The sequence below is a fragment of the Cucurbita moschata genome, unplaced genomic scaffold (assembly GCF_002738365.1).
Source record: "Cucurbita moschata cultivar Rifu unplaced genomic scaffold, Cmos_1.0 Cmo_Scf00083, whole genome shotgun sequence".
Classification (NCBI taxonomy): Eukaryota; Viridiplantae; Streptophyta; class Magnoliopsida; order Cucurbitales; family Cucurbitaceae; genus Cucurbita; species Cucurbita moschata.
In genome coordinates, this window is record NW_019268599.1 from 228,937 (window position 1) to 237,151 (window position 8,215).

The following is an 8,215-nucleotide window of genomic DNA, read 5'->3' on the forward strand; positions in this document are numbered from 1 at the left end:
ACATTCCCGGATTTTTAGTTGCTTATCTAGAAGGAATTTCGAGACGTTGAAGAAGGAAAAAATGACCAACATGAGATGAAGGGTTTTTAGAAAAATTATAGATTTTTCAGGAAAAATAATAGTAAAATATTCTAAAAGTGACAAATGACCAAAATACCCCTGGAAGAACGAATAATTACGAAAATGCCACTCTGATAAGAATCAGAGCGTCTACAGTGGAAATCTGATCAAAATCTCTCAAAACTCAAATATCACCCATTGAATCTTCCCCAAAATTGGATATGATCTAGAAGATAGACAGATTATCACATCCAACGGGTATTATGCAAAACCAAAGTCGGTGAGGCTTTGACCGGAGTAAATATTTTTGGCAGATTTTCTAGAAAATCCAACCGCCAATTCACTACGATTCTGGAGCTTTCAATGTCAGTTTAAGCTCCGTCTATAAAGTCTGAAGTAGGGGCAACAATATGGAACAAGACTCGAGCAAGGTTGAGCACCCATTCGAGAGTTATGAGCGTTTAGATTGTGGGTCTCCTACTCTCGGGTTTCTTCCAAATTCGAGAGCAATTCTCCACCATTCCTCCTCAAACTTATTCCTAGAGTTTTTAAACAAGATTACCCACAATTTCTATGAAGGAATCGAGAGCGGAAATGTCGTATAACAAGATACCCAAGTGGTAACAAATTCGACGTTTCAGGTGAGTTGCATACCGAGAATGATTTCTCGAAATTAAGGACCCACACTCAAAGACGTTCCTCCAAACCAATTCCTATAGCATGAGAAAAGGATATGAAAGAGGTTCCATGAAGAAATTGGGCCTTGAAAACCCCTAGAATCGGCTACCCGATAAGAAATTTCCTGTTTTAGCTCCGGCGAGGAAAATGATTTTGGACAAACTTTGGAGGCTAATATCATAGGCTACGATCCACAAAAAGGTATGAAATTAATCCCAAGCTCTTCCTTTTATTATCATCGTTAAGTTTCATGAAAAAATCGAGGGGTTAAACGAAGATATCGAGGCTGTGGAAGGCCACTTTGAGACGGCGGCGCAAAGGACGCGCACTTCTTCTTCCTGTCCACAGGAAGAAGATGATGACGTGGCCAGTTCAGTTGAACTGGCCAAGTCAGCCCAAATCTGACCTTCGCTCGGTGTTTCTCAATTTTAACGCCCTTCCAGGCCAGTTCTCATGACAAACCTTATGGTTACAGAAACTAGATACAATAAGGAGTCTATGGAGGGAAATGTGAAGTAATTCGAATACCGGAAGCTCAAGAACGGAGGTCCCGAACATCGACGATGAGGTAAGTAGCCACCTTGGACTTTTCTTAAGAAATATTTTGTAGGAATCACTTGGATTTTCATATGAACCCTAAACCAAGTATTACACAAGGATCTATGAAAGCAAAACTCAAAGAACTATAAGTTAAGGTGCTGAACCGACCAAATTGCTCGGAATTTAAGGAACCTTAAAATAACCCACTAAATGAGCCCTGATGCCCATGAAACTTTAATGATCAACATATTATAGTATGTTTAGGTTATGTGTGAAACTTAGTGGTCAATGGATAAGGATAAGTAGGTAAACCAAGAAACGAGACAAAATGACCATAATGCCCTTAAGGATATCTACCTACGGTTCATGACCTAGATGACCTCCAAATGCTATGAAGCTCTACAGTAGATCTTATTGTATGATGATTGATGAGGTGGTGAAGTTTGAAATCCACTGAAACTCGTTAAGTATCAAAACCAAGAATTAGGAGTAAAATGATTATAATGCCCCCAAGGAAGATTACCTACGGGTTAAGCTCTAAATGACCTCTCAACATTATGAAATGTTGTATGAATCTTTATCTCATGATGTTGTATAAGGTAATGAAGTTTGGGAGTCATTTGGAAACGTTAGATAGCGAAACCAAGATATGGGGAAAAATGTACATCATGATCCACATGACTTTACCTCCTAGGATGACTGACGAGGTATCCATGAAATAAGAGATTCCCCATAGGTACCCTTGGTTGCTAATAAGATTCTAAGTGCACAAGGTTCTGTTGGGCTATTCCTAAGAAGAACCTTTAAGTTCCAAGCTTGACCCAAGACGTTATACATAAACTTTGGATCCCTAAGAATACAAGGAAACACCTAGGTTAATGTAGATGGTATGCTTAACAAGTTGCTAGGATCCATGCCCGGAGTAACCATTATCTCCTATCACGAAGTGTACCACGAGATTCCTATTCCTCTTTAGGTGAGATGCCCTGCTATATGTACCACGAGCAGGTTGTCATGATGGACTTATTATTTTCCTCACCTAAATGAGATGCCCTGCAACACGATATGCTAGCAGGATGCCACATTTGTGATAATGTCACCTATGCACTCATGGGGAGAAAACTAAGGGTTACTTTGAAAGTGTTTTCAGGACAAAAACACGATATATGACATGACAACCTCTAAGGGTTAGTTCCTAAAAACGAAACAAGAAGTCATATCCAAGCTCAAGGTCTAAATATGCTCCAAATCACCAACCATGTCCTATAAGGTCTATTTTATATGACACGAGGATAAGCTCGAGATTTCAAGTTGGTTGGAGCAAGTTTGGAACATAAGCCAAGATGGAACTTAAGGAAACGCCTAAAGAAAACATGTCAAGATTCAAGACCCTTCTAGAATCCTCTAAGGATCCCATTATGAACTTATGATCTTCTAGAATAACTCATGCTAGTTATTACGATGGGTTTATATGATCACGAATGTATATAACAACTTACGCCTTAAGAAAATAAGAATCTTAGAAACTTATAAGATTAAGAATCAAGAACAAGCTATACAACCATCAAGACAAGAAGAATGCTAGGTACCACTCAAACATAAGGGACCAAAGTCCTCAAGACTCAAAATTCAAGAATGCTAGGTATTACTCTGAGCATGTCTAATTGTGGCCCATAACTCCCACCATGCGGTGCTTTCTAAGGAGGCCTTTTTCCTCTTCTAGGTGGGATGCCCAGCATCGTGTTTGCTTTGCAGGATGTCATGTTTGGCCTCATTCCCCTCACCTAGATGAGATGCCCTGCGCCATGTTATGATTTGCAGGATGCCATGTTCATGTATGCACTGATCACGCGACCTATATGGTCTATGTTAGATTATGTGACCTTTATGGTCTATGCCATGTTCATGCATGCATCGATCACGTGACCTTTATGGTCTATGCCATATTCATGCATGTATTGATCACGTGACCTTTATGGTCTATCATGGGGAGAACCTATGGCCACGATGGAGCAAGAAGAGAGTAAGTTACCCTAGCCATGAATTAAGAATCTCCTAAGAACTCCCACGGTACGTCATGTGTATGACTTAGACTACGCTGCTTGGAACATAAGAAGCCTTGAGCGTAGCTATTAAGACTGTGTCGCTTGGAACGTATGAAACCTCAAACACAGGTTGACAAGTTTATGTCTAGTACCATAGATCTTAAGGGGAGTGTCTTGGAGAACGAATTAAGAAACATAACAAGAACTTACGACAAGAACAAGAACAAGAACAAGAACAAGAAAACAAAAAGTGTGGTACCCTAGCATATCAAGGACACGATTAAGAGCCTACAAGTAGGCTGCTTACGGAGTCTTGTACTCATTCCTTATTCTCCATTTTTTTTCAAGAAATAAGGAGCTGGTCGAGGTCGGGAGCGGACTCTAGAGCAGGTGCCATAGACAAACCTCACCCGTCGTCCTTCAACCCTTTTGTGTCGTCCCTTAACTTGTGTTTTAACTGTTGTGTTGTGTTTTAAAATACTTTGTATAAACTTTATTTTGATATAATGTTTGATATGTTTTAAGTTTTGGTTATTTTATTTTGTTGAAAAATTTACGCGTCTTTTTAGAGTCATCGGGTCAGCCCGGTCGTTACAGTCTCAATCGTGTGTCGTAAATTTACTGCCTCCTGTTGGACTTGATTCAGGTTCACATTGAGTGAGTTTCTCTGTTGAGTTAGTATATCTTTTTTCTCCCTTGCTAGCTTGTCCACTAAACCCTCAATCTCCATGAGTATTTCTTTCTCTTTCTCCGCACCTTCTTCAACTTTCTTAGTAAGATCAGAGATTGTCTTCTCATTCTTTTCCTTTTCCTGTTTTAGACAGAAGAAACTTTTACTCAGCTCAGTCACTTCCTTCTTTAACCGTTCAACTTTTGTTTCCAGCTCTTTCTTTTATTCTTCAATTTTCATCCTCTTTCTTCTTTCTACCTCGAATTGCTTTTTCGGTCATTTGAGTTTTCTCTCTTCGAGTTCGGGCTCTCTGTTCTTCGGTTGTTCATCCTTCTTCGATTTTCTCGTCTCTGATACCGCGATTTCGCCAAATCCGCTACAAATCAAATCATTTCTGACAGTTTCTACCACCTCAAGACTACCGCCGTCATCTTTCGCGCCCCCGTCTCCTTTTGTGTTCGACTCTTCGTTTTGAGCCATCAAGAGGATGCCTCCATTTGTTGTGTCATCCAAGGCTAGGTTGATGGTTTCTTCCACCTTCTCTTTGGCTCGACAATCTCTCGCATAGTGACCCATTCTGCCACAATTGTAACATCTGTTGGAGTTACAATCATTCGCGTAATGACCATATTTTTGACATTTAAAGCACTGGATGTTTGAATTGTATCCTTGACCGTGCCCTTGAATACATCCTCTTCCACGCCAATTTGCTTGGCTCGATAGTCTCTTCTCCTGGTAGTTTTCTTCGTGACTATTGCCTTGAGCAGCTCGACCATTCCCGCGGCTTCCATTACCTCTACCTCGAAAATTCTGTGAGTAGAGTATTTTTCCATCCTTTATTGACACCTTCGTCTAAAGCGCTTGATCGAGTGGCTCCTCCTTTTTTTCTTACGTTGCTCGTGTGCCTCGAGAGAACTAGCAAGCTCATCGACTGTGAACTTCGCTAGGTCCTTCGACTCTTCTATGACACACACGACATTCTCGAAGTTGTCTGTTAACGACCTCAGGATTTTCTCCACAACCCGTGTCTCAGATAACATTTCTCCGTTTCGATTTAGCTGATTCGCCACAGTCTATACACGTGTAATGTAGTCAGATACATTTTCTGACTCCTTCATCTTCATGCTCTCCAACTCACCACGCAGAGTCTGGAGACACACCTGCTTGACTCGGTCGGTTCCTTTGAACACCTTTTCTAGAGTGTCCTTCGCTTCTTTTGAAGTAATTGCCCTTGCAATCTTCTCAAAGCCCGACTCGTCAACAGCCCGGAACAGCATGTATAATGCTACTTTATCCTTTGACTGTAATTCCTTTAACGCCTTGTTTTGCGCCACCGTATAACCCGTGGTATCAATCGGTTCTTCAAAATCGTCTTCGACCACCTCCCACGCGTCTTATGAACTGAGAAGAGCTTTCATTTGGATGCTCCAATTCTCGTAGTTCGTCTTCATCAATCGTGGTAGCAGCATTTGTCCCATCATGTTCGCCATCGACTCTGATACCAATTTGTAGAAAATAATTGCTCTAATACCAATTTGTAGAAAAATAAAGCCGCTTCGATACCAACTTGAGAGAAAAAGACGCTCGCTCTAAATCAAACTTGTTTAGATAACTCTCACGCAACTTTAAAGGGGGTGTTAAAAGGGGAGAGACAAGGAGACAAAGAAGTGCTCAAAAGATTTTTTTTTGTATTACACACTAACTAAGACAAGTTTGCTGTGCTTCTCTCTTGTTCTCTCTTGTTCTCACTTGTTCTTTTCTCTCCGCTTTTTACAACTATATGTAGAGCCATTTTTATAGATTTTGGTAAGGGTAAGTTTAGCCATAAGTGCCCCATCACTTTTCTCTGTGCATTAGGCATTTCTTTGTAATGGCTTTTTGACCGAATTTAAAACAAAAAATATTCATAATTATTTTTTTTCTCTCTCCTACATTTAAGTTTATTTCTCAACCTACCATTCATGAGTGAGACTTATCATAACAGTCTATTTTCCTACGTAACTATTCTAAGCAAGCAATTGGATATGTACTTAATTTTCCTACACATGGTTTACACGTAGGAGTATGAAGTCACCAGTCAGTTTGCAACTTTTTGGGCCCTTTTATAATTGAGCGAGCATTCTCTGGGTTAGCATCCATATTTTGAGCACTATTTCTGAATCCTTACATTTTGTTTCCAAATTAACTTAGGTATGTATGCGAATCGTAGTAACTTCAGCCTCTTAACCAACCTCCCCCAAATCTTCAACAACCCAGTTGCGGCTTCTGCCTTGAGTCTCCTCCAGTTACCTCTAAGCTGCTTTCTGACTTTCTTCTCAGTTTGGCTTTGCTAAATGACTCTAATTGGATTTGGTTTAATGAATTCACGTACGTTATGACAATATGATCACGTTATGTCAATGAGACACCTTGATGAACTATATGCGATAACTATGAATGATATGTCATGCACATATATGTATATCTCATAGGAAAGTCATGTCAGAAAATATATTGAAATATTATTTGCATCATGACTATGTACCCTGATTTAAAATATGAGATCTTATGCATGTTATATGTCACAAGCACAGGTTACTTCTCTAGGTTACTTCTCTAGTATGTTATGTATGGACGCGTACATTATGATATGAGATACACTCCTTTCTTTCGGTTATATTTCAGCAACATGAGTGTACACTAGCCCGTATTATGTGTATATAAGCCCATCTAGTAGGGTCATGCGTATGTGTGAACCATGTGAGTGGGCATGAGAATTGAACCATCTCTTCATGATATGGCTTTGTGGCTATCACTTATTTATGTTTATTTTAGTTGTATCATTGTAGTGTGATTTTACTTATGATAACTACTCATCTGTATACACGGGAGTTGACCAATCTTGTATCATTTATAGGTCCCTCGAATTCTCGATATTTTCTGTGATCGTATCCACATTTAATTCTAGTAGTGAGTTATTTATTGCGTATTTTCAATACTCAACCTTTCTTAAAATGCTTTCACGAAAGAACTAGAGTGCGTAAAGATCTTGACAAAGAGACCACTTGTTACCCTGGATTGTAGTTGCACACACATGCATATTTTACGTTGTTAATTATTTACCCGTACTTTACCCCGACATTTTGACATTGGTTAAGTTTTAATTGATATTATTTGAATAAAATTTGTTAATTTTTTTGATGTTAGAAAGGTTATTCATAAAATGTGCGAATTCTTTTTATGAACATGTTTGAGTTTGATAGTGCATATATATATATTCTCATTTCAGATGACATAAATATGTATATAGTAAAGAGCTCGAATTAATCTAAAATTTTAGAGAACTATATACACGTGGGAGAAATTTTAAAGTCGGTAATACACAATGTTTTATTTAAACCTAATTAGTTCATACCACTCTTAAATTGCATAAAAGAGTGATAAAACTTTTTTTTTTTTTTTTTTTGAGAGTTATACATGATTAACCCTCCTTTCAATATTTAACTACCTAATTCTTCGAGGAAATTTCAATAGAAATCCAAGAAGTTAGATTCATGACATATAGTTTAAAAGCATAGAGAAGACTACTTATAAAGCTTTATTTTAGTGCTATTTGATTGTGGCTAACGTACATCGTCAGTCCAATTACAACTCAAATAGCATCGATATGACAAACTTAAAAGGAAACTCGATGACACCTTTATATATGCCTGAACGACTCGAGTGACCTGATTCTTCCACACTCAACTCTCTTTTCAAACACAATAATTTCATACCTTTTCACAAATCCTAAATGGCTTGACACTTCAATATGGAGACGGTACTTAACACTATACGCGTCGATTTCCAAATACCAACCTCCACATATACCTTTCAGTGCCCAATTCTCCCAATGTTTTTTATGGTGCTCTTCCAGCGCAAACTTTGCAACTTGGTGCAAGCACTCCATACCGAGATCTTGGATTGGTATCCATTTTTCATTACAACCGCAATCCGGTTTTGAACGATCAGAAAAACCAAGGTTGAAGCCCCATCCCAATCCCAATCCGATAGACATCGTAAAGTTTTGAAATAGTATGAAAATCGGTTTGAGATGACTTCATTTGTTTAGTAGTTTAATATTTATAGAAGTGAATGAATGTAGTAATCATAAAAATTGAAGTAGCAAAAGATAAGATCGAAACTTTTGTGAAAACTAAGAGTTATCTGTTCTATTAGTTTTTTTTTTTTTTTTTTTTTTTTT